The 26,629-nt window shown below is 41.5% G+C and overlaps 1 long non-coding RNA gene across 1 annotated transcript in view; it reads right to left on the bottom strand.

The window, feature by feature from the left end:
• Window positions 1-21,066, bottom strand: part of LOC108640573 — a 30,425-nt gene extending 9,359 nt beyond the window's left edge. The window contains exons 1-2 of the long non-coding RNA XR_001921266.1: window positions 20,959-21,066; window positions 733-947 (exon numbers count right to left, since the gene is read on the bottom strand). This is a non-coding gene — a long non-coding RNA (uncharacterized LOC108640573). The remainder of the gene's footprint in view (window positions 1-732; window positions 948-20,958) is intronic.
• Window positions 21,067-26,629: the final 5,563 nt, after the last annotated feature.

The following is a 26,629-nucleotide window of genomic DNA, read 5'->3' as shown; positions in this document are numbered from 1 at the left end:
TAATTAGTATTTCTAGGTAAGCACTCTATTCACAATTATTTCTCAAACCTTTTGTTAAAACTATTATTCTTTCACTCCGAAGTAGAAATAGATTCAATCAAGCTATCTGATAATTCACAATATAAAATTTCAAGTCTTGGAAAGAAAAAAGGTACAGCCTGTGTCAGAAGTACAAATTTACAACCCTTGCAAAAAACCTATTCACCCTGCAGCCAGCACACAGAAGCAGCATTTATTTACCCTTTTGATGTACAAATAAAGCCTGAGAACATTTCTCATATCCATTTTTATATCTCTATACCTATTACTTGCAGTGATTCACATTGGCTGAAATGAGGTTGAATCAAAAGTTTCGTTGGTGCTTCTTTGACAAACATCTCACAGCTTTCTCCCTTTCAATATCCTCAGCCTTAAAAAGACAACTGATGTTAAACAGACTGAGGAGCACACCTGTTTCAGTACATTTCAGTATCATGTATAAAGAACACTCACACTCTAAGAAACCTCAAGAAAATGAGAAGTAACAAGTGTTTTGGACTAAAAAACTGGAAATTATAATTTTTTTGTTGATACTTGAGAATTTTTTTATAGAACAACATGAACACTGAACCCCATCTTTACTCATCAGACAACATGCTTGCATTTTTCACTGGGAATAAAGACACATCAGGAGACAATAAATTATTCACTTATAATCAAAGGGGAAAAACCCCAACAACCAGACAGTCTTACCTTCTTTTCAAAGGATATGCCAACATTCCTGCCTGTAAATTCTGGTTTTTTCAGTGCTTCCCACAACTGTTTCTTGAGTGACTTCTTCATTGGATGGATCTGCCTTCATCTTGGGTTGCTCTTTGCAGTGTTTCTGCTCTAACGCCAGATGCACACAGTAGGAACTCCTCAATGCTGATTTTAAAATAACAGGTTGTCTTTTCCAGTGTTTTTTTCTGTATAGACACAATAGAAATATTGAACTGGTTAGTTGTGCTGCTGTCACTCAGACAGTGGAGGTATCAGTGAGAAACACAATATCAATAATTTGCAGTGGAAAAAGGCACATCAAATTGACTTGCAAAGGTCTGCTGTAGCATTACTAGCAATTGGCATCTTAATAAGTAATTAGATGATCATGCAGCATACTTGAGTGATAATGCAAAAATAGATAATTTATGGGAGAAAAAATACTAGGCTGGGTAATTGACACTGTGCAATACACATGGTCTGCACTGAAGTTTGCCACATTCATTCATTCTGAGGGGGCCCCCCAAGAAACCACCAGCCTTCGTGCATCTGCACTTCAACAGCTCCTGCCCTGAGGGACTCTTTTACATTGTGGCAGATATTCAATGAAAATCCCCAAACAAATAAAACAAACAAACAAACAAAAAACCCACCAAGGTTTCTTCAGCACAACCCTCTAAATGTTCAAGACTGAGCTCTCACAAAGTAAATCTAATGGCAGCTGAAGGCTTCAAAAACAGGCCTTGCCCATATCTTTTCTGTACAGAATTTATCCAGGTGGATTTTTACCACATATGGATAGCACAGAACGACTTTAGCAAAACTGTAGGACTCCCTGGTTCCACTTTACAGTAACAGGTTTGTCAAGCTGTAAGTCAGACTTCTCCTGTGCAAAGAACTCCAGGCTGTCAAAATACCTGCAGTGTTGTAAATAAAAATGTCTGCTGAGAAATGAAACTACTGTATGAAAGTACCTATATTTTTTTTCCTGAGTTCCAACCTTCTCTCTGCCTTCCCACCCTCCCCCTGCATTTATCCCCCAGCTTGAGTTTAAAAATGTCATGAGCTGAGCAGAGGGCATAAGCTGTCTTCATCTAAATGCAAGAGTCAACTCCTCCTTTAGCTCATGTGTGTTTCACAGACAGGAATTGCAGGGAAGACAAAAAATTCAATAAAATAACCTTAAATGTTCTCAGCATCATTATGGGGTAACTCTTTGTCATGATGATAAAAGGACATCAAGATTGAAATTCTCGGAAGTAGCATGACAGCTACAATAGAGTACATGCATCATTCCAACCTTAATAATTCCAAATTGTAAGAGTTTCAGACCAGGGTGCTTCAGCGTGTTGCTTGAAAGCACCCTCCCTATAAATCCAGACAAAAGCTTGGGATACGCTCCTTCCAATCTAAACTCACCAGTGACAATACAAAGAAGGAAGTGAAGAGAAAAACAACTGTGGGAATAAAAAAAAAACTAATAAAAAATTGCCTGTAGCACCAAAAATACTCAGTTTTAAAATCAAAATTCTGCTTATGATTAGAAAGCCACCAACAATTATGTTGTGCCACTGAGCCTTTCTAGCACAGGAGAGGCATTCCTAGGAACAAGACTTTCATCAGGACTAAGAATTCGTTCTTTACTGTCATCCTATCTAAAAAAGAAAACAGTTTTTAAGACCTAATGTGCAGCACAGCAGCCTGTGCTGTTTGGAAAATCCTCAGAAAGTTCAGACATGAACTTTTGACGGGTAAGACGTGAAAAGTCTTGTCTGTCAGACAAATTCAGAGTTGATGGAGAGTGTTCTGTGCTTTACAGAAGAGCCTCACCAGTGCACAGGATCTGACCGGCGACAATCTGTGGGGCACAGTGACATCCCAGTAAACTGAACCATTTCAGCAGGTGTATTTCTAGGATTTATTCAGGGAGGGCTACTCATATGACCTCTGAAATACCCATGGAAGAATCCTAAACACAAGTATGAAAGCTCAAGATTCCACTTATTTAAGGGTATATTTGAAAAGTTGATATTTCTTTCCCTTCCCCTAAATAAAGAGAACCTACAGGAAGTTCAGGAATTCCTCCCAGTCTCCGTCATTAAACACGTCTTCCTCCCAATGTCTGCATGCACAGTATACACAATCTCAAAGCACAAATCCCAATTAGCCCAGCACAGACATAATTTCGATGCTCTCTGCTTCTGAATATCAGATTATGTGAAAATTTAAGCTGCTCTTCTGACCTCAGAGATAAACAGATTATCTTTTCCAAATGCACAGGTTATGGTTATTCATATTCATGCCCTCTGCGACAATCACAAGTAATGACTGCAATCAGATCATTACAGGAGAGCGGGCTGGGGGATAGGATGTGCTGAAGTCCAGCCTCCTTGGGAAAAACAAAGTCGCGTTACCATGTGCATAAGAAATGTTAAATTTTGATTGTCTGATAGTTGATGATAATTCTAGAAACTCTTTTCTCAGTTTTATAGCCTCTGTTTCCTCAGCCTCTCTCCCTGGATCCAGTTCTCAGCTCACGCAGTGGTACCAGGCCTCACGCCTCAGGCGCAGAACTGATGTGAACACACTGGAAATCCGACTAGGTTTCCCATTAAGTTTTCAGCAAGAAAGAATGTCATAAACCTGTCCTTGCCAATGCTGCAAGGACTGACAAGAGCTGAGCACATGCGGAGGGCACTTTGCCGTCCGGGACCAATCACTATCTGGAAACCAGCTTCTGAGCATGTTAGAGGGGACTTGTCAGCCTGAAAAAAGTGTGCCAAAGTGTGATTTACTCGGGTCTGGCAGATAGCAAAAGCACTGTATATCATCCCTTGGTCCATGCACACTCTAAATTAGCTCAAGTGCTTAGAAAGTTATCTTACAGCTGCAGGAGTAGGTAAGTGAAAGCAGAGGAGCACTTAGACGATGACCATGAAGAAACATGTCTCAGACACTGCTTTATTGTGAACATGAATCACTGTGATGATCCATTCATTCTGGACATTTTCTGTATGAAAACAAATTATTCACCACCGATATACAACATCTATATGGATTAAAGAGGAGTAAACACTGGATAACTAGCTTGTCTCTTCAGCACAATTCTTTGGAGACAAGAAGAGTGGCAAATAAACTCTCAAGATCATCTACTAAATAATGCATCTTTGTATAACTAAGTATATCTCAGTCAGAAGACTTCAGTTTTTAGACTTTTTAGACAACTTTCAGAATAATTATCTGAGAATTCCAATTTGGACATTGCACCCAGCATGATTTTTATTTTGTTTATTTTAAACTTATGACTGGATAAATGAATTTCTATTGTCTGATCAGGGCAAAATGATTTCTAAAACTTATGAGTACTAAACTATCATGGTTTTCACTGTTAAAACCTTACATTTCTACAGCCATCGGATCATTTATTTTACTAGGAAACTATCACCAACAATTCATTTTTCACTAGTTTTGTAGAGTGTGCACTTGGTAGCACTTGGAAATCACATTAGGTTAAAAATGACAAAACAGAGGCCTAGGAGCTTTGACAGGAAGGGAAAGACAAGAGAAACCACGGGCATAATGCCCCTGAGGCAGGTGGTCTGCTGCTCCAAGGGCACTCACACATCCCACATTACCATGCTGATGTGGTTGGTGCCTCCTCTTCCACCTCACACTACTGCTGCCCCCTCAAATTGCAGGATTTTTCGTACTAACACCTAGTACTCCCTTCAGCAGTAACTGCACTGGTGAATATACAGTCACAGAAGCCAACCGTGGAAAAGGTGTTATTAAGAATGTTATTTACAGATTGAATTATTGTCTCTTACAGACATATCCCATCAACCCAGTTAAATTCACAGAGCCTAGCAGAAAACAGGGAATGCTGGTGAGTCACAGGTGCTCCAGCATTAACTATCTCAGACCACAAGAACTGTGTTTCATAAACTTATTACCCTTGAAGTTTCAAAGCCAGGTAATAATTTGCTGGGCTTCCCAGGCATAAGGCACAAGCAATCCAGACCAGTCAGCTTCAAACAACATCTTCATTATAAAGCAGCAGAACAAATGAATGGTGAAAACATATGATTGCAGCGAGACAAATACATAGCAGGCAAGAGAACAAAGAAAGTTCTTCCTGTTTTCATTACTTTTGTTACAAAACTGATTCTTTGGAGCACAAAATGTTTGCATGCTCTGCTGAGCCAAGTGGAAAAGGTTCAGGAGAGGCTCCCAGAGCCCTGTCTAGGAGGCTGTGCAGAAGCATCACCTCACAAGTACCCATGTCATTATTTGGCCAGGATGCTGGGACTTCCCAGGTTCCTTCTGCAGGTGTAACAGTTCATTTGGACACATGTCCGGAATAAAGACAAGTGCCAGAAATATTCAACACACAAAATATCTTTTATTACAGTGAGAATAAACTGTAATAAACTTAGCAAGAGGAATTAAAAACTAAAAAAGGATACAAAATAACTACCTTATCGGGTGGCATTAAAACAAATACTTAGAACAGCATTTAATACGGTATTAACTAGTGGAAAGGGATACCAAAAAAGGGTCTTAACACAATATTATGGATAACAATTAACACGATATTGGTTAGTAAAAAGGGAAACTAAAGGAAAAATAAAAGGGGAATTAAAGGAACACTAAAAGGATATTAAAAAGTTTGTTCTCTCAGTTGCTTCCTATCACTAAACTGTGCCCACCCCCACAGACAGGCAGGGCTGTCAGGATCTGCAGCAGCTGGTCGGTGCCCATCCCTTCGCGGGCGTCCCCGCGGAGCAACACAGGCTCGGTGGCAGGATGAGGATCGCTCAGTTCAGCAGTCCTGACAGCCCATTTTTATCAGCTCCACATTACACCATGTAGGGCCAGGACGCAGTGTAAGGGGAGGCCTGAATGGCAGCCAAACCCCGCCTGATCACTGCCTGATGGCAACAGTCTGTGCCTGCCCTACTTGTAGGGCAAGGGGCCAGCGACCCCTGCCCACATCATCTTCCTCCCATCATCATCTTTCTCACCCCTATGTATGACCTCTACCATTGTGTTTCAAGGGTAGATGTACCTACCTTGCAAGATGTAGCAGAACCAAGGAAGAACTCAGCTCTGATAACAGGGGATATCAGGCTGACTTGCTGAAAAGCACAATGGACCTTACAATTAGCTTGTGCCATGAAGTTACATTGTACCATACTCTAACTGGTTTCACATCCTAATATGATTCCTTTCTCATGCCTCTATGCTCCATTGATCATCTAATTCAAAATTTCCCCCCTTACAGCAGGGCATGTCAGCCAGGCACAGTCACAGCCCGCAGGAGACACCACAGCTGCAGTTATGCCCTGTCCCAGGATACAGGAGCTGTTCTGCATTCTGCACAGAGGCAGAAATACTAACAGAGTGTGCTGTGCCTACATCCAGTTGTGAAAAGCTGGATGTATCCAGCTTCTGTGCATCCTTCACAATTTTCCACATCAGAAGAAAAGCAGATTTTAAAGTACTATCAAAGCTGTTCATATAAATAACTCTTCTAATAGGCAGCCTGCCTGCAGTTTTATTTCACCTCCAGCTCATAGCTGAAGCATTACCATAGTCACAGAACTGCTTTCCTGCTGTTATGGTGTATGACAGTGACTGGCAACACAAGTGCTATTGAAAAGTGATGTTCTGTAAATCACCTGCATTACCAGTAAACCCTGAAACTTCTAAAACAACTGCAGAATAAGGAAGACATGTGCCCTTCATGTCTAAGGATCCAGCCAAGCTCCAATATTCTCTTTTGTATGGCAGATAAACCTGTTTTCCAAAGAAAACAAGAAGGCTCAGAAAACTCAGGCCTGCCCTGAGTGCTGGTGCCCAACAACCACAACACCCAGTGTTGTCACTTGATATCCCTGTGCTGAATCCAACCCCTGCCAGGCAGGTCCTGGTTGCAGAGGGAGAAGAGATGAAGCTAATTCAGTTTTCTGCACTGCATCTCTGCACGACACATCTCTCTACAAGACTTCTTCTTCTGTACAGACAGTGTCAACTGCAAGGCAGATAGAAAAGAGCAAAAAAGTTGAAGATCTATAGATCTATAATTAATAGCCAGTAAGATCAGAAAGAAAGAGATACCCCAATATGATGACACTAAAGAAAAAGAAAAGTATATGTCAACTGCTTAACAGGAAAAGTGAGCAAACATGTAAGAGAAAGCTGGAATGTTGAGCACTGAACTACTGAAATACAAACACTAGCCAGCCATCCTTAGGAAGCTGTGTTGGAGAGTGGGTAAGAATCTAGCCACAAAGACATTATTTCAGAGCCAGCTAGTTAAATAGTAGCTCAGCTATGTTTTCAGTACTGTGTTTGAGATGACTCTGGTGTACCAGACACCCTTTGCCTTCCTGTCAGATGCACTCTGGCTTAGAGAACTTAGGAGTTAGAAATTAGTATTACTGGGACTGTTCTGTGGTCATGCAAGAAACTGAGAGATGCACTTGTCCTTAACGACCTTCCCTCAACACACTTACAAATCCCAGCCTCTGACATGCTGATCCTTACAAGCATTTAGGAAATTTGGGGCAAAATCACAGTCCTCCAGTGACTCTCCAGCTATTCCTTTCCTGCTCCTCCCTACATCTCATAGAAGACAGCAGGCACAGATTTTCAGCCTTACTGTCTGGTGTCTGTCTGGTGGTGGAAAGACAAGGTGAAACCTAACCAGCAACTTTAAACTCCCCTTGACAAGGAAATTGCTGTTCAGAAGGGATGGAAATTGCAATGAGAGCTTATCTGAAGCACAGCCAATAACTGAAATGAAATTAAATATAACCGTTACGGGTTTGATCTTTGATTTTATTTTTAGGTAACATGGAACAGTATGCAAAACTAAACATGCTACTTTCAATTTGAATAAGGCTATAAAATCTGTATCATAACTTTAGGGTGGAAGAACAGAACACTAAAATAATCTATCACCAGTTATCTATTTAAATAAAGACTGCATTCCTAATTGTTTCCTACCATTTTATAGCAATTGGTCCTTCACTGAACTTAAACAAATGAGAGCATTGAAAATACAGCTATTAAGAGAGATTAATAACAGCTTCTTATCTCTTATCCCAGGAGCCCAAGACATTCTCCCATTATTGCTATTCCTCTCTTCATGCAGAATTAAAGAAAAGGGCATGAGAATGTGGGAAATGTAAGCAGTTTCCAATTGTAAAGATATGGCAAGACAGGCAATAACATTTTGTTTCAAAGTATAGCTTGCTTAGTCCAGTGAAATTATTTTGGCCTTTAAAATTGTAATTCCACTTAAAACTAGAGGTCACTGAGCATCCAAGCTGCCATGCAGCAGTAGTACAATCAGGTGCCTTCCAATGCTTGCAAAGCTCAGTGTTAGCAGATCCTCTGACTAGTGCTGATGTCTGGTTTCAATGTTCTCTTTCATCAATATTTATTATTAAAGAATATAATCCCTCTCTACGGCTTGTGTAGCTACAGTATTTTAGGTAGTTAGAATTTCCAACAAGTGAGATTTCTTCAGAGCAAGGTCAGAACACTGCTAACAAAACTAAATTGCTCTGAATATAAATAACTGCCTTCTGAATCTGTACAACTTCCCTTTATTGAAGGAAATAAACAGTGAGTAGTTATCAAACAGATATCAGATGCTCCCATGTGAGATAAATGCTGAGACTTAAATAGAGCCAACTATCTATTTTGGAGGTCACTTGATGTTTACCCGGAGAAATCTTGACAATTTTTCTATGAGGAGTACAGCAGCTAATGCAATACAATACATCTATAAAGGAGAATGTTCAAAGCAAATTAAATCTCTTTGCTGCTTATTATAAATCAAGACAAGGTTGTCACCCCTCTTGAATCAAGGTTAATCTACTCATAGCCATTAAATTCACACACATGCATTATCAAGGATCTATTTTACAGCTTCCCACTGCAATAATTTGAAGCATTACCAGCTGAAGTGGGAGCAGCATGACATTTCATATCACAGATGTGGAAAAGCCAGAAAGGATTTGTACTGTTATCTCTGGCTTTCAGGCTATGCTTTTAGCTGTACAGGAACAAGATCAGTAGGAATTGATTAGCAATACATAGAAGGCAAAGCTGTAAAAGCATGGACGAACAAGACATTCTGGCACACTACTGGCTTTTTTTTCTCAGCAGATGATGGAGAATATTTCTGCACAGCAACAGAAGTGTTAACCTACCTCCTCAAAAAGCATAGGTAAAAGGTGACCAAGCTAAGCTTCGCCATTTCCAGAGACTGGAAATTAGTGAATGCTGAAGCCCAACCTACATCATCCTTGCTAACAAGCTGAAATTTTATTCCATTTAGTAGATTTTGTGGCACTAACTGACACATCCCTAACTAAAAGAAGCCAAGTTTTCCTGTGAAGAATTCTGAACCGTAGAGGAAAATCAGAATCCTATTCCACTCTTCATATTTCTAGGAATCAACAACAAAATCCTAGCAGTAGTAAAAGGTATATGTTTTGGGAAGAGAAGACAAACTACTATGTAGCTTTGCAAACTGAGTAAATCAACAGCAGTTTTACACCACTTGAAGATCTGCCCTTCTTCCTCTGCCTTGCAGGCTGCAAACAGCTGGGCAGTTTGTGAAAGCATTGCAAATATCTGTTAATCTCAAAAATCTAAGGAAAAGCAATGGCAAACATAAGATAAATGCAGACTTAAAAACTGTTTCCTCCACAATCAAAGAGGATTGCTTTAAGGTGTTGTCTCAGTCTGAAGAGACTAGACTGTTTGCTAAAGAGGATGAGTTATGAGGTAGACCAAACTCCTCTCTCTCTGCAATTGTAATGTCAAATTAAGGGGCTTTACTAGAGGAAAATGTGGAAAAACAGAAGAAATAACAACCCTTTATTAAAAGATACATGTATGTTGGCAAAAACAGTAACAAAAAAACCAACAACAACACCAACACCAACACCAAGTCTAAATGAATACTTCTCTGTCCTTTAGCACAGTCCTAATTGTGGCCTGCAGGGAGCGCTGTGGGAGCTCTGGAAGGTGCAGGACCTGCAGTCCTGGAGAGGGCTGGAGAGAGCAGTCCCGGACCGCGTGGGGAAGCCGAGAAGGAGATGGGGGTCCTTCCCTCCGTGGGGACGAAAAGGAAGGCAGGCAGTACACTCCCACGGGAACTCACCACTGTCTCGAGTGGTGGTGACTCAGAAAAAACTCCCCCTCCTCTCCCGCAGGCAAGCACACTCTCTGTTGAGGCACAGCAGCTCCGGGGAGCGGGACAGTCAGGCAGGTCGAAGCCAGCAGGATGAGAAGTGGAGCCGACCAGGATGAACAGCCAAAAGAAAAACTAGACCTCCGGTCCCCCTCACCAAAAGTTGCCTGTCTGCACCCAGGGAGCCAACAACGCAGTCTGCCTCCTCGTCTCCCAACAGCACCAGCCCCCCGCCTCCCTCCTCCGTCTCTCCAAAATGGGCCATTAACCTAGGCAGGCTATATCTTTTGGGAAGAAAAATTCCCCTGATTTCCTAATCTATAACAGGCGTCTAGGCTAAGTGCATTTAGTGACCTGCTAGCATTTGCTGCAAAAACCAGCTGCATTTGAAATATTAAGCCTCAACTTTGATTAACTACGCAGTAATCTATGAGGGCAGTTGCTCTAAGACACTGAACAGATTTATCTTTAAAAAGAAAGCAAACTGTTTCCTCCAACAAAGTTTTTTTAAAAAGACCCTTGACATATATACCTTTGAAAACAGGTGGAGAAGTAGAAAATACACAGATCAGACCCATAGAGAGACGAGGCACCGTCTCTTTTTTTTTTTAGCAGGAGTAAACAGTGTAAATTTGAGACTAATTGTCCTACTTTAATGTTACAAGAGGTATTGTTGGTGCCCAAGATTAAACTCAAAGTAGTGGTATGTTTAGCACACACAGTGCATTACTGAATGGAAAGCCAAATTGGAGGCCAAGTTGTTTATCTTACATTTAACAAAACTCACAAGATCCTCCAAGATCCATCCTGCATGAAATGGCTGTACTGATTATGTGAACACTCCCTAGGAGCACTCACGTGGCTGCAGAGTGAACAGATAGGGACTGGATTCACAGCACCAGGCTCTCAGAAATTGAAATGCACCATTCACAAACAATCCACTAAATCAGTTTTAAAAGAAGCTGCAAAAGAGATTTCAGTGAATTGGAAGTTCAGTGAGTTCATCTATTGACACACACTTTCCAAAGCAGCATTTTCACAGATTAAAGTAGCACCACCCTCAGTATATTACAAAGGTGTAATTACTTGGCAGCAAATCACACATTTTTGCTAAGGAAGATGACTGAGGCTTTTTCTAAAGACCTGCATACTTTAAATGGGATGAAGATTAAGCTCCTTAAATTCACATTGAAGACCAACAGCACATTCAAACATCCCACATAATGTCTCAGCTCACACAGCCAAAGGACCCAGAGTTTCCTCACAGGGATCTGGTGAACACAAGGACCCCCAGGAGAGCTGAGGGAGGGGGACCCTGGGACAGAGTACACAGGAACATGCATGGCCTTGGCACAGCCAGGAGCTTCAGAAAGACTCTGCTTCCAAGGAGGCTCTGCCTCTACTTCTTTCCCCTCTGCCAGAAGACACTAAATGGACATGATTTGGAACTGCACTTTTAGCCAGACTCCAACATGTTTCAGCCCAGGTGAAATAACTGAAACTATATGGAAACATATGACCCACATACCTGGGCTCCTTTTTGTGGTAGCTTTCCTTAACCCATAACAGACACATCCCTGCTAAGAAGTCCTGCTGTTTTCGAACTAGAGAAGATTGGCATTGGTTCAAAAGACTCCCTCAGGCACTTTTTCCACAATTTCTCAATCCAAAATTTCACTGGCACACTTCCTCTGCCAATTGTGTGCTCACGGTACAGTCTTAACCTGCTCATACATTGGTGAAAGGACAACTGCAACAAGAACTATCCATCATTTAATGCAACAATGCAAAGGTGACCAAGACTATCAGATGTGTACAGGCACTGTGGCCATGTCTGCTCTTGTACAGACTGAATCTCAAAAATTGGTGGTCTTTCCACCCACAGCTTTGCTGAGTGACTAATTAGGCTAAGTGGACTCCTGGGCTACAAGCAGAAATGCCAAACTAAAAAGAGGTTCATGGAGCTTTCCCTTCCAATGGCATTTCTCTTATAAATGAAGGGAGAATCTATTCAAACTGGAAGGGAACAGTGTCTAAATGTAAATACAGATAAAGACACCTGGAACAAGAGGCAGCTGTCTGGAACTACTCAGCATCAACTCAGTCAACATGACAGGCTTCTGACTGTCTAACAAAGTGTAAAGAATGGCCATATTCTCTGCCAAGATTTACCTTTAAATGGATCTGGGTGTAGCCTGAAGTGAACTACACTATAACTCTACAGCAGTGATGAGGCTGAGGCGGGGAGGAGAGCAGCAAGCTTTTCAACCAGGAGGAAAGGACACAGCTGCACAGCCAGATGACAGCTAGAAAACCACAGTGGCATGTGACACGGTCATCAGAGGCCAACCAGATGTCTAAACAGTATGAGAAGCACTACACAAAAAGAAATGTGCTCTCGAAAGAGCCCAAACCATATTTGTTGTTTATCCCCATTTCTGCATGAAGCCTTCTGAGCTGGGATTTATGCACACCTGTAAGGTGATAGTTAAAGCCACACAAAAGAAGAAAAAGGCTTCTGATGATTTCCTGGAAAAACACAGCACCTAGGAAGACATTCCCAGAAACTGAAAAAAGGATTAAAATGAAGAAAGGAGTGATATGGAGATAACACAGCCTTTTTCCATTAACATCCTGGTTACCGGAAACTCGGGAAGTGGATCTTTGGGCCTATTTCATCTGTCTATCATCCCAAAAATTAGTTTATTGACTACAGTCACTCAAACTGCCTAAAGAAAAAGGTATAAGAAGAGATTGGACATAAGCAAAAATCGGGGAGAAGTTCCATCAACATTGAGGAGGTAACCGAGGGACTACCTTTTCTCCTTCCACCTTCTTGGAATGCTGCAGGGTGAGCGATTGCCTTATACATATACACTAATTTTACTTTTGCTCCATAGTTCTTTAAAATTTTTACTTATTCTTTGTTAGTTCTTTTGCTTTGGGGCAGGTGCTTAAGTTTTTGCTTTACTTATTATTTGTAAGCTGTCTTATTTATAAGTTGCTTTTACTTTAGGGTGAGCGCTTAAGGTTTTGCTTTAAGTTTGTAAGTTATTTGTAAGCTATTTTAGAGCATGTGCTTTGTGAGTGGCTTTGCTTGAGAGTTTTTTGCTTAGGTTTTGCAGTATTAATTAATTAATATTCTTTGGAAGTTGCTTTGCCTTAGAGTATGTGCTCCTGCCCGACCTTGTTGTTGTTGCTACCTGGCTTTAGTATAACTTTGGCAGTTAAACGTTATGACCAATGACACAAACCCTATAAGCTGTCACAAACTTGTATTAATAAAGGTGTTATTTCGTGAACTGTTAGAGTGAGTCCATTTTTAGGTGCTGACAGTTTCGTTGACCGCAAAATAACTCACAGGAGAAACCTGCTAAGGGGTTTTCCTACCACTATTAAGTGCAACCCTTATATAACAAGGTATCAAATGTCCTGTCCGTCTTGGTGAATCTGTTAAGTGAAGGGTCTCATTAGGTGAGGCACTAACAGACTGTTCTGGACATTAAAGGCTTTGATATTCTGGGAAGGACACTGATAGACAAAAAAATAAATTAATACAGGTTGGATAGAAAATTCTTTTTTTCTGCTGCTTTTCATATGACAACACCTTAATCTCTTTGAGGAACTAAGAGAATTTTAACCTTCCTTTCTGAAACAGGCAAAGGGAGATCAGGTCTTCAGCATCCTGAATATCCCCCTTATTCCCATAGTTCTACACCAACTCTTTCACTCAGTCAGGCCCAACTACAACATTCTTAATCCCTGCTGCCTGTTCAGAGTCACAGCGTGCTAATCCCAGAATCTGGAGTACTGAAAATAATACAGGTTGGAGAGAAGAAAAGTAATTCAAAAGACTAAAATACTGATGATTTTAAATACCATTTTCTGTCAACATTATCTTAATTTCATAGGGTGCACACACAGGCACTGTAAGAATCTCTTTCCCCTTGGAAAACGTTATAATTTGCTTTAACGTTACAGGGATTTTCTTAATCTTTCCTCAGTACATTGGAATGATCATATAAATTTCCTGATCTATCTTGCAAATTAATTCTGCAAATATGGCTCTAGAGACTGATTCTCCCTATGCCTACATTCTGTTTAATTATGCTCAAGGAAAAGCAGCAGCAGCTGAAGACAGAATGCTGCTGTTCCCTGTCAGAGAAGTGTCCACCATCCCTAGGAGCAGGAGTAAATGCATTGCAAGTGCCAGGGCACTGCAAGTGGAACAGCAGGTCCAGATACTTTAATGCTTTTGTTCTCTAGATATTTCCAAGTCTTGGAATAAATCATGGAGGAGAGGCAAATGCTGTTAGGTGCCCCAAACAGTTCGTCTGACATTTTGGAGCTTGGTAAAAACCCACATGACTAAAAGCTACAATCAGCAGCTTGGCATCCATTGGGCCATCCAGCCATTACATTTGGTCCCATTAGACACTATCCCTGTAACAGAGCTATCTGCACCGTAGGAGCAAAACATCTTTTCTGGTGCAATTTTCAAAGTCACCAGAAGTTTTAATTGAAGAAAACTTCTGTTGCAGATCATCTCCTTTGGTGGGGTCCCGGGGTCTTCAGTCTGACCTGTAGCCTGTCCCCTTTCCCTCATACATAGAAATTTCAATTGTTCACATTGATATTCTGTGCAATTCATCTGCTGACAAATCATCCTTTGATATTACTGATGGTTAAACAACTTTGTCTCTACCTGCTCCCAACAAAAGCAAACAACCGTTTTTCTTCCATGCGCTCAGGTTTTTTGGTTGTTTGGCTCCAATGAAGCCTTTCACAGTCACCTATAATTTTGCTTGTCCTGCAGTCCTGAAGGCACAAACTGAGTAGGTGTCATTCTGCTTTTGGGTTTTTTTTTTTACTTGACTGAATGGCTGTCTGAAAAATGTTTTTAGCTTATGTTCTTCTCCTGGGAAAAATGGGGCTCTGCGAGCATAAGATAAAACACTAAAGTACAGTTTGCTTTTTTTCTTCCCCCCTAAACATAAATCATTTCCTGTGAATACTCTTTCCCCAAAGGAAAAGACAGCCCAACAATGAATTAAGGTCTGAAACGTGAAAGCACAGCAACACATTTTGGAAAGGTAGCTTCTGATGTTGAGCAAATTAATATGAGTGTAAAATTCAGAACAGAATCTGTCCCTGGTCACTAGCTCCTATTTGTTCAGTTTTGTCCTGAGATTGATTGTAGTTCTCCTGTTCTGTGAGCCAAATTTCTACAGATCTTTTGCAGAAAATTAAGTAATTTGATTCCACAACATTTTAAAACAATAGGTGAATACTATTTTCACAAAGACTAATGGGGGGTTGCACAGAGGAAGATGGTCTTATGTATGGACAATGCTGTTGAACAATATTCTGCTAGATCAGTACATGCTTCTGCCACATTTTCATTCCTGCCTTTTAATTCACATATTTGTTGTCTTCTTCAATGACTGTTTAAGAAATATGTTGTCAAATCCTTGGCATTCACATCAGAGCATCTCAACAACTGGTCATGCTACCAGGGTTGAACAATGTTGCCTCTCCAAGTATCTTGTCATTGCTTCATAGTGCATTTACACTGATTGCTGAGGCCAGTCGTCATGTCCATAAAGAAATCTCTTTCAAGGGCTACTTCAATAGAAAAATATAATTTGAAGGACCATGAAGAAATTAAAGAAAATGGCTTCTGCAAATTGCCTTCCACAGTTTTTTGAAAGAAAAAGCAGTTGCTTCTGCATATTGTGGGAACTGAACTTGATTTCAAGGACAGAATTATGTGTGTTATTATCCCAGGTAACATAATTTTAGAAGGAAAAGTACTGAGACATTTAGAATCACAGAATATGCTCAGTTGGAAGGGACCCACAAGAATCACCAAGTCCAACTCCTGGCCTGCACAGGACCATACTCAAGAGTCACACCATGTGCCTGAGAACATTGTCCAAACACTTCTTGAGCTCTATCAGGCTTGGTGCTGTGACCACTTCCCTGGGGAGCCTGTTACAGTGCCCAACCACCCTCTGGGGGAAAAACTTTTTTCTAATATCCAACCTAAACCTCCCCTGACACAACTTCAGGACATTCCTTCGGGTCCTATCATTGGTCACCACAGAGATCAGTGTCTGTCCCTCCTCTTCCTCTCACAAGGAAGTTGTAGACTGCAATGAGGTCTCCCATTTACAGTTTTCACAGTTACATTTAATAAATACATTAAAAAATTAGTAAGCATTCCACGAAGCCAGGTAAGAACAACAGTTCCATACCGGACACTTGAAAATATTTGTTCCATACTCCAATTAGCAACTTCCCATGACGAAATTTTCCACTCCTAAAATCTGTAGTGAGAGGCTACTTCTGCTCATTTCTGAAAATCCCAAATGGATGTTTGTATTGCCAGGGACATAAGTGGGTATATTCCTTTAACTCCACATCTACTCTGGCAGTTTCCACAGCTGCAAGCAGCTGTGCATCCTCAGACACCGTGAGAGCTCCCTTCACCAGAGCTGTGAAACAAGAGTGAGCACAAACCGAGCGACTACTGCAGCATAAGTAGGAGGGAAGTGTGCAGTTAGATGAATGCTCAAGATTTTCCACCTGTTTGGACCTGTTAACTGTGAAGCTATAATCAGTAATTCTTCATGCTCCCAATGCTAATAGGCCTGCCTTCTGTGGTGCATGCCATCTTCAGGTATCCAAACGTTATTTGGAAGACACTGGAGTGATCCTTGCATTTCACAGGGAGAAAGCAAGAAATTGTGCCAAATAACCACAATTACCCACTAAGTAAATAGCCAAGTCAAAAAAAACCAAAAAAGACTTCTTCCTTAAATTCCAGTTCCAAACTTTACATATAAGAACCCAATGATTATTGGAAATACAATTTCTGTGACTTTTAAATTCTAATACTAACAGCAGAACTAACAGCATGGCCATCTGAGCCTCTGTTCCCTGTCCTTGGCCAGATATTGGATTCATACATCAAGACATATAGTGGCTGATTATTGTAAACTTTCTCTCCTTGTTGTGAAGACTTTGGAACTGATTTGGGAGGAATTCTTGCCTCACAGCAAAATTACATGCCAGTTTACAATAGCATCAAGTAAGTGTGCTTTATTGAGTTTCCTTTAGGATTTAGTCTTGGTTTTTTCTCGTATCTATCTACCTAAAAGTAACTGTTAGCTTCCAAGCATGACAATTCTTCTGTCAGAGAGTTTTTTTACCTGCCTATTCTATTACCATTCCTAAACCCAGCACATGTATGTGACTTCACACTTGCTTAGACATTGTAGACATCAGACTAGAGAAGATAAGAAACTACTTTGAAACCAAGAACTACCTGAAATTTTCTTGAGCCTGCAGAAAATGGAATCTAAATAATCCTTTCCAAAGCACAGTTCTCAAAGCAAATGATCAGCAAGGGTGCTTTCCAGTCAAAAACCCAGGTTCATCTAGAGGAGGAAGAGACCCTGAAGCAAGGCAGGAAATTCATACTTGATGTATGTAGGAGGTGTGGAATTTTTCAGCCATTTGTATACAGTTCTATAGGCTCTATTAACCCCAATTCCATCTGATTCATGGAAATTATCTGTAAGGAACTAAGATGTATCATCACATCAAAAGTAAAATTTGACCTTCAGGTGGTAAATTGAACTTTTTGATCCAGTATTGACAACTTGCAGAAACTCACAGAGCATTCAAGGCTTTGGAGTTTTTTTCCCCTTTATGCATTTCATCACATAATCTCACACAGAACATCTCAGTCACTCGTGAAATCCATTGACTGATATTTGCTGGACAAAAGTAGAAAAAAATTTCCTTTAAATTCTGAAACACATCAGTGTTTTAAAGACAGATCTTGTCACTTCTTTGACAGGCACTGTGTGAAGCTGGCATTGATAGACAGCAAGAGCTTCAGTGTGGTTTCAAATGTCACTCCATAATATAAAGTTAACTACAGCAGACTTTGTGGTGCTGGACCATCCACAGAGCTCTTTGAACAGAAGAGCCCCTTCCCATCTCCCTTTATCCCACCCAGCTTAGCAGTAACTCATTTGTCTGCCTGCATGACTTCTGGAGAGGTTTATCACCCAATCAATGTGATTAATTTTTCACCTTTCCTGGATTGCCTCTTTTCCAATAGTTCACCTTTACAAAGCAACAAGCATTGGTCTTAATGACCAGCAAGTTGTGCTGCTGCCATTTTAATTGCAGAATTTGTTTCAGACTCTTGCCTATCATCACTGAGGCTCAAGCCTTAGACCACTCCACCAAAACCAGGAGACTTTCTTTTAAAACCTCAGGCAGGAGGACCTGTGTACCAGAGCTCAGCAGTAGTTTGGTATTTATCTTTACATTAGTAATGTTTCAGGAAAAAAAACACTGCTGGAGCAATGCAGAGCAATGCAAGTAGAGGATTAAACTCCGATGCACTGCTGCAACCACCCTTAAAATGATCAACATTATCTTAGGGTGGCTTTGCTCTGAGCAGAACCCAAGTATTAGAAGTGACACTGGCTTTATGACCTGTTCTTGGTAGAGATAAGGGTTCTCAATAATTTCTTGTCCATCTCCTGCTGCCTTGCCAGCCACATCTGCAGACTTTCCTGTGGCTGGTACAAATACAGCTGAGGAGAAGTTTCCATTCCAGGGAGCAGATTGGCACACTTCCATCTGCCTGATGTTAGACTTCCTGACTTAATCTCTTTAGTCAGGTGTACAGGGACTGGAAGATGACAAGTCTCACTGCAAAAAAATGCACACCCTGAAGACAACAGACAGTTGAAGTCTTTTGTGCAGCACTGGTCCCTTAACTTTCAGAGCATGCTTTGGAATTGCCCTTCCTTAGCAGGGGACAGAAGCAGGTTCTTTGCATCCCAAAGGTCCCCTTCACACACACTTTCACACCGTCACATCAGTGCCTTTCTCACTAAGTGGGCTGAAATAAATATATAAATGGACTAGTTTTCTGTGGGCTTTAGCAAATGACCTCTTAACTCAGTCAGTCAAATAGAAAAAAAAACCACAAGCGAAAAATGTTACTTTGCCCAGGAAACCAATGCAGAAAGCTCAGGAAAATCCATTTGCCCTGGCAGAAAGGCCATTGCCTCATGTCCCTGTGTAGTAGGGAGGAGGTTACTTTTCATCGTCTTTATTTTTGTCTAAAGGCTGTGTTAGCTTCAACAGGGAGCTACAGATCTGGAAGATGCAGCTGGCTCCAAAAGCAGCAAAAGGTAAAAAAACAGTAAGCTAGAAACCTCCAATGAGAAGGGAATGAATAGTACTGGATAGAAATGAACCTGACATGATTTGAATGTTAGCAAGTCTGCAAGAGAAATGAGCCTTAAAAAAACCCTTCTGAATGGTATTCAAATATCCAATCTGTCATCCTTTTCTCTTCCAAATGAACTCCCTTCAGCAAAATTACCTAAACTGGAGTACTGGAAAACTGTAAATTTTTTATCTACTGTCTTTACAAGTGAGTTTCCTGGTGGCTAATGACAACAAATTGGTTAATAAAGCATTTCATTTGAAAAGGTCAGCTGGGCTTAGATTAAATATTTCTTCTGGGAGAACTTTGGGCTTAAAATTTCAAGCTCATTTAAATAGAAGTTTGCTCAGAAGAATACTGTGGAAAAGAGCAGGCCATCAGCAGGCCACCCTCCTCCATCCTCCAGCCCAGGAGCTAACTCCCAGCCTGGAAGGGGTGATCTTCCCTGCCCCCCTCTGCAGTCACACGGGCAGGAATTCTTCCAAAGGAACTCTCACAGCAGCTCAAGTAGGCTGTGGTTCACAAACAGCATTAGATCCACTATCCTGGCCTTTGTGCATTATATATCACGGGATGACATTTTCCACAGTGAACTCCAACCAGTTTACTTTGGGATCAGTCATCGCGAGACACAAATGACCTCTGAACAGCTAAATTTCTTTTTAAAAAATTCTAGAGATTGTATTCTAGTTGATTAATCCATTGTCCTGGTTTGGGCTGGGATAGAGCTCATTTTCATCTCAGTAGCTGGTACAGGCTGTGTTTTGGATTGGACTGGGAATAATGCTGATAACACTGTAATGTTTTGGTTGTTGTTGAGCAGTGCTTACCCTATGCCAAGGACTTCTCTGTGTCCCATGCTCTGCCAGAGAGGAGCTACACAAGAAGTTGTGAGGGAGCATGGCCAGGACAGCTGACTCGAACTAGCCAAAGGGATATTTCATACCATAGAACATCATACCCAGTATATAAACCGAGGAGAGTTGGCTTAGAGGACCTGATTCCTGCCTGGGGACTGGTTGAGCTTCAGCCAGTGGGTGGTCAGCAACTGTATTTCTTGGTTTATTTATCTATTCTTCTTCTCCTTGTTATTATTGTTTTATTTTTCTTTGTTTAAATTGTTAAGCTGTTGTTATCTCAAAAACCCACAAGGGTTTTCTTACTTTTTTTCTGATTCTACTCCCTATCCCATTGGGAGGGGGCAGGCAGTGAGCAAGTGTCTGGATGGTGCTTTATTACCAGCTGGAGTTAAACCATGACATCCATGACACTGAGATGGTAGTTTGGGCTGAACAGCTCATTCTTCCAGAGTCAGTCTTGTGACTAAGTCATAGCTCCTGTACAGTAGGCCTTTTAAGATGCTCACAGTTAACGGGGTTTGCTTTCAAAAGGACAATTTCCTGCATATATTGGTTTCTACCAAATAATAGGAATTTATAAATAAATGCCTTAAAAAATGCTGGGACTTAGCTTACATTTTAGTCCTCAAGGACTTGCAATCCTGGAACTGAGGGCTGCCCCTTCCCACACAGTTGTAGCCATGCCACATTCTCCTATTGCATCTAATTTGTCCACATCATTTCTATACATTCTGGGAAAAGCAGACCAGCCCTGTTTTGAACCAGAAGATGATAATTTGTTGTGATCCCAGTAAGCAAGGCACTCAAACATTGTGAATTATAACGTAAAATGCCATTCATTAGAGTTAATATGACAAAGAGGAGAGTATAGATAGTCTTACCTCCCTCAGGTGGAACCCTTGAGCTGTGCTGTATTCATTGGTTGTCCAAGCACACCAAGCACCAAGGTCACCCCACTTTGGGCTTTCAAGCTTCAACAGCATGTTCTGAAAAGAAAACAATTCTGCTCATCATTCCTACTATCAAACAAAAAGGATGTTTACATGAGAACTTGTTGCTGCACTTTTAGTTAAAGGACATGCAGGGGTGTAATTGCCTGTACTGAGGGGAAACTACCCACAGGCTCCTTGGTTGCAATCAGGCAATGGAGATCCTCTTGCAGCAGGGGATATGCACAGGACCACACAGGCAGGAAAGCCAAGCTATACTTGGGGCATGGGGCAGCACAGAACAGCCTACACTTACACAGGTTATTTGGCTTGTGAATCCCTACCTGCTCCTTGACAATGTTCTTCCTGTCACAATCCCTGGTGACCACCATCAGAGAGAAGGGAAGGTTTGCCTCCTCAACACCACCAAATGGCAAAGAGATTCCTTTCTCTGGGGGCTTTGTCACTCCTGTTCCACAGCGTTTAACTCCATCTATGCACAACACCAGGAAGTGAGATGCTGAGCCCTTGGCTCTGACATTCATGCCCCTGAGCTGTCCCTCTCAGAAAAATCAGCATCTGTCTCCTTTTGACCCTAAATCACCTGTATTCCCACAGAGCCATGGACAGGCAGCCTGTTCCACCACACTGCCAGCCACACAGACAGCAGTCAGCCCTGGGGTGCCAGGGGGGCATAGCCATCAACCTCAGCCATGGATGTGCACCTTCTGGCATGATTTGCTTCCTCTCCACCTAGTTTGGGGAGTATGGATATGCCCATCATCTACTGTCCCTTCTACAGTGTTACTCTCAGACTTCAGAAATGAGAAGGAGGTAGCTGATCAGGTCCTGCACTTTTGACACCACATCAGAAAAACCACAAAGCCTTTTGTAAAGTCAGAAATGAGGTGTGACAGCATCTTTTCATGACTCATCCTGACACCAAGATTGTGGTTTCATACTCTGAGTAGCTTCAAATGAAACTACCGTTAGGCATTGTTCTGTTGAGTTAGAATTGAAATGTATGCAGAAATAGCCGGCAATATCTGCAATAAGGGTTTCACAGAATAATCTCTTTCTCTGATTGATAGTGAACTCCAACAGCCCTTTAAATCTCAAATAACTTGTGAGAAATAAAGAACTATTAACTTTTAATGAAGCCCCAAAAACCATGTCAGGCTGTAGAATGAGGCATGAGCTTTAAATACTTCATGTCTTGCTACAGGGAGAAGCCAAGGACCTGGAACAGAGGACTCCTCTCTCCATGTGCCTGAGCCAGCCAGACCTCCACAAATCACTGCTGGATGTAAAAGTGCTCATAGTGACGTGCTCTGCTCTGTCTGTTTATGCTGAGGGTAGAAATAAGGAAAAGGAGGGTGTCTTTTAGGTGAAAGTGGGATTATGGGAACTGCAGAGGGAAATTCTTGGAACCATTCTGCCTGCCATCGTGAAACACCAAATCACCAGTGACAAATGGCAATGGCAAATGGCAATGGCAAACCCACCACAATATTCCGAAGGGGAGACATGATTCTGTCCGGGGCAAGTGAACAGGAAGCAATGATCACTCAATATGAAGAGCAGAAAAAAGAAGATGCTGAAGTGATGATAACACAAATTGCAGGGCTTTGTCAAAAGAGAACAGCAATAGCAAAGTGCTCACAATTGAGCATAAATTTGAGATTAGCTGAAATGGATGACAATTTAATCTTTTAAAAAATGCAGCATCCAACTTTGCCTATTTAGACCTCCAAAGAAGTCAGCAGGTTTTTGAAAGGATATATCTCCTATCAAGACACTTCAATCAAAGAGCTGCTTTGTTTCCAAAAGCATTCTTCGGCTCATAGCACCCACTGAAAGAGAAGATCCACTAAATGTATCTCTGAGTAAGATCCAAAATCAACAAGGCAGTCTCTGAAAATCCAAATGACTGACAAGCCTGACTGAGACATAGGACATATTAAGCTCCTTTTTGTTTCTAAATTCAAAGGCTTCTGAATGTTGGTATGTATAAACCTGTTCTTGAGGAAAAGGCCAAATGCAGACTTCAGATCTCAATCAGAAATAGTAAAACAAGGAATGTAAAGTAGGTCCATTAAAATTCTATCTGGTGCAGCTGAAAAACATTTGATAGTCTCATACAGAAGACATGAGCCCTAGATTACAAAATTTCTTCACCAACAGGCCAGGAAAGCACTTGTCATAAATTATTTGGGTATACGTAATGCAGCCCAGGAACAGCACTACAGATTAGATGATAATCCTGAGATCTCTTAACATCTGCCATTCAGAGGCCTTCTGCTCAAGAGAAGGGTTTGTGCTAACAGACATTTGCTCTAAGGAAGGTAGATTTAAGAAAAAACAACCAAACACACAAAGTCCAACAAATACATCCAAAAGAAAAGAAAAATCAAAGGAATAGTTAATAATTAAAAAAAATGTTCGATGTTTAATGACTGAAATGTTTTTCTTGTGGTCATTCATGTCATCAAAACTCATGCACAGTCCCTGGGTTGGTCCTTGCTTTCCAACCTGCCCCAAATACTGTCACTTTTGCTTCTCTAGTGAGGGTGACAAGTGCCAGTTAGGAACATCAGCTTCCTAGAGCTATTTCTACATATTTCATAGACTGTTGTTGAGGCCAAGGGGGTGCTTCTCACAGGGGATTGCCATGCTAAACTGAACTGAGCAAAATAAATGCCATTTCTTACGCAATCACAAAAGGATGAACAAAGATGAAGAAAACTGTCAGAGAATTAAAAAGTTGAAAAAAAAACCAGAAAGTGAAAACACAGAAGCTTCTACTTGGAAAAGAGTTGCTGATTGCCTCTCGGTCACCTTGCACATGAAGTGAGCTCTGGGCAGCTCAGCTAAACCTTGTGTCATTCGGCTGTGAGAGACACCTGAACACCCCTGTCCAGAGAAACCTGTGCAGCTCTGAAAGGAAAAGACCTTTTCGGATGAAAGTGCCACATCTACTGCTCCAACAATGCTGACAACCATCCTAGTACAATGTCACTGTCTGCTGCTCCTTCAGATGTTTTGTCCCTTTTCCCAAGCCACAAAGTGATACTCCCAGTAAGGAATCAGAAGAAAGATGGTAACAGGAAAGTAACACGGTGGCATAATCCAGTAACAAAGTCAAAAACTTTTCTGCTCGCTCCTTCCCAGGATCTTTCCACATCCCATGTCACCACTCGAACAGCCAAGTAGGGTGCGATTACTCCTGTGTGCACATTTTTGCCAAACTCTATCCAAAAGTCACTTTCCTCTTGTACACAGCATATTTCCATGTATTAAAAAATTTGCACCTAACTCTTTCTGCAGGCAACTGCAGAAATGTTCTGTCAAACATTAACATCAGCTACACACTCTCAGGTTGAGTACGAATGTCTGCTGGGAATTCTGAGCAGGAATACACATGGTTGTAACCAAAGGTGTGCTGGCACCTTTTGTCTGATTTCCCAGAAAATCACATGAGGTCTGATGCTTTGTCCCATTTCACCAACAGATTTCTATCAGCAACCTGCCTAAAACCCCAGCCAGACTTTAAGCAAAGCTTAGGTCAGCTCCCTAGGATTAATTACCTCGGAGTCCAATTTATTTAGCAATTAGGAAAAACTAGACAGTAGCTGGTGAGTTGGCTCTTTTGAAACAAAGGGTCACAGTCCTTAGGTCTGTTCGCAGGCTAAATGCTGGGTTTAGAAATTCATTATTTGAAAGTCTCAAAACAAGTACTTCACATTGCAATTCTTTTTGCATCATTTAGCCTCCAAATAACTTCCCTGTTCAAACTGTGAGCATGCTAATGACAAAAACAAATAAACAGGAATGTAGATTGTTTACATGATAGTTTTCAGTACCAACTTTTCCTTCTAAGCCTGGCTTTGTCACACTCGTTAACACTGATCTCAGGAAACATCTTGTGATACCGCGTTAAATGTTGTGACACCATCGGGAAATTGCCAATAAACTTTATCAAGGAGAAACCTTGTCCTAGGCAGAAATTCTACAACAGAATCATGTGCATACACCTCCTGCATGTACTCCATGGCTTTAGAGCCCTTCTGCTACTGCCTCAGCCCTGGATAAGGATACTGGGACATTTATTGGGGCTCTAGATCCACCTCTGCCCGTGTGGCTGTAAGGGCAGCTCCCAGCACTGTTGGTTTCATTCTCTGTTTGATTCCCAGTCAACAACTACTGTCTTGTACAGCACATACAAAGCACATTATTTCACAATCCTACTGGTGTTTCCTGAGAAACAGCTTGACACATACAGCACAATTCCTTGGATCACAGGAGATGAACTGCTGTGCAGAAGCTCCATACTGAGCTCATCTGGAGGGGCTGTAGTTATCAGGGCTCTGATACCAACTTGCCCTGCGTCAATGGAGTGAGACAGTTCTGCAGCAGATGAGATTTTGGTCTAAAGGAATATAAATATTTGGATATCATGTTGCTCGATTAACTCATTAGATAACTTCATGTGAGACAGCTGAACAAAGTCTTAAAGAGATCATGGATGTTCCAAATGTAAAGCTCCCTTTAGAGTACTGGCTTTTCCTCGGGGACATTGAAGGTTTACGTAGCCCATTTTAGGGATCTTTTTGATGTGGTTGTGATGTACACCCTAAGTTCACTTTGTCTCTCCCTATACTTACTCTATTTACGTTTCTTGTCACAGAATTTGGAAAGTGGATCTGATTTCCTCACTATACATCTGGTTGCACCCTTTCAGGTTATTAAAAATCCCTTCATGGCTTTTCACCTATTACACTGACTTCAAAACAAAGCCAAGCAAAGTATTTGCTATGAAATTCTTAATGCTGTCTGCTGGCTCCAGACAGTGGGGACTCTCTGGCCTTACCTCAAGTTTCTGTAAGAAATGCCACAGCAGCAGCCATTTTACCCCAGACACATTTTATATTAGCATATTTCTTTCCTCACTTATTTCTTCCAGAGCCAGGTGCCCACTAGCTCACAAGAGCCCAGTCTTGCAAGTGTGCATTGAGGGTCACATAGTTTAAGTTTTCTGCAAACCTTCTACACTTTTCATGACCCTCTACTGCCTCTGACAGTCTTATCCAGAAGGGACTATGCAATGTGTCCCAACTGTGCATCTTGGAAAATGTCAGCTAATGCGAATAAGTCTGGAGGTAAAGAAGAGGACTGGGCATGTGCTGTGTGTTTCCTTTCCTTCTGGAGAACTGGGAAGCAAAAGAACTGCTCCCTGGGGTGCAAGTGCTTCACAGATGTGAGGAGGCAGAATTAGCAAAGGACAAATCCTTAAGGATTCACTGCCACTTTCCTGCTCTGAGTAATTCCCTGAGAGGGCAAGGAAAGCTGTCAGGGGTCCTCTGATGTACAGCTATTCACTGTTTGACCCTCCGTCTGCAGGAGCTGCTGCAGCTGCAGTCCTAAAGACAATAGCCTAGAGAGAGATCCACAGAGAAAGATCCCTGGGAAAGAAGATCACCGTCCTTCCTCCCCCGCCTCTCCACTGGGAGGTCTGTGTTTTGCCTCTGTGCCACATCAGGTGCAGGCAGCTGTTGCCCAGCACAGGCAAAACCCAAAGAGCAAGTGCAGACCGGGGTTTACACCTTCTATGTTCAGGAGGGCT

The sequence above is a fragment of the Manacus vitellinus genome, unplaced genomic scaffold, assembly GCF_001715985.3.
Source record: "Manacus vitellinus isolate BGI_N305 unplaced genomic scaffold, ASM171598v3 scaffold_38_pilon, whole genome shotgun sequence".
Lineage (NCBI taxonomy): Eukaryota > Metazoa > Chordata > Aves > Passeriformes > Pipridae > Manacus > Manacus vitellinus.
The sequence above is the reverse complement of the archived record's forward strand: the minus strand, read 5'-3'. Positions and strand labels throughout refer to the sequence as shown.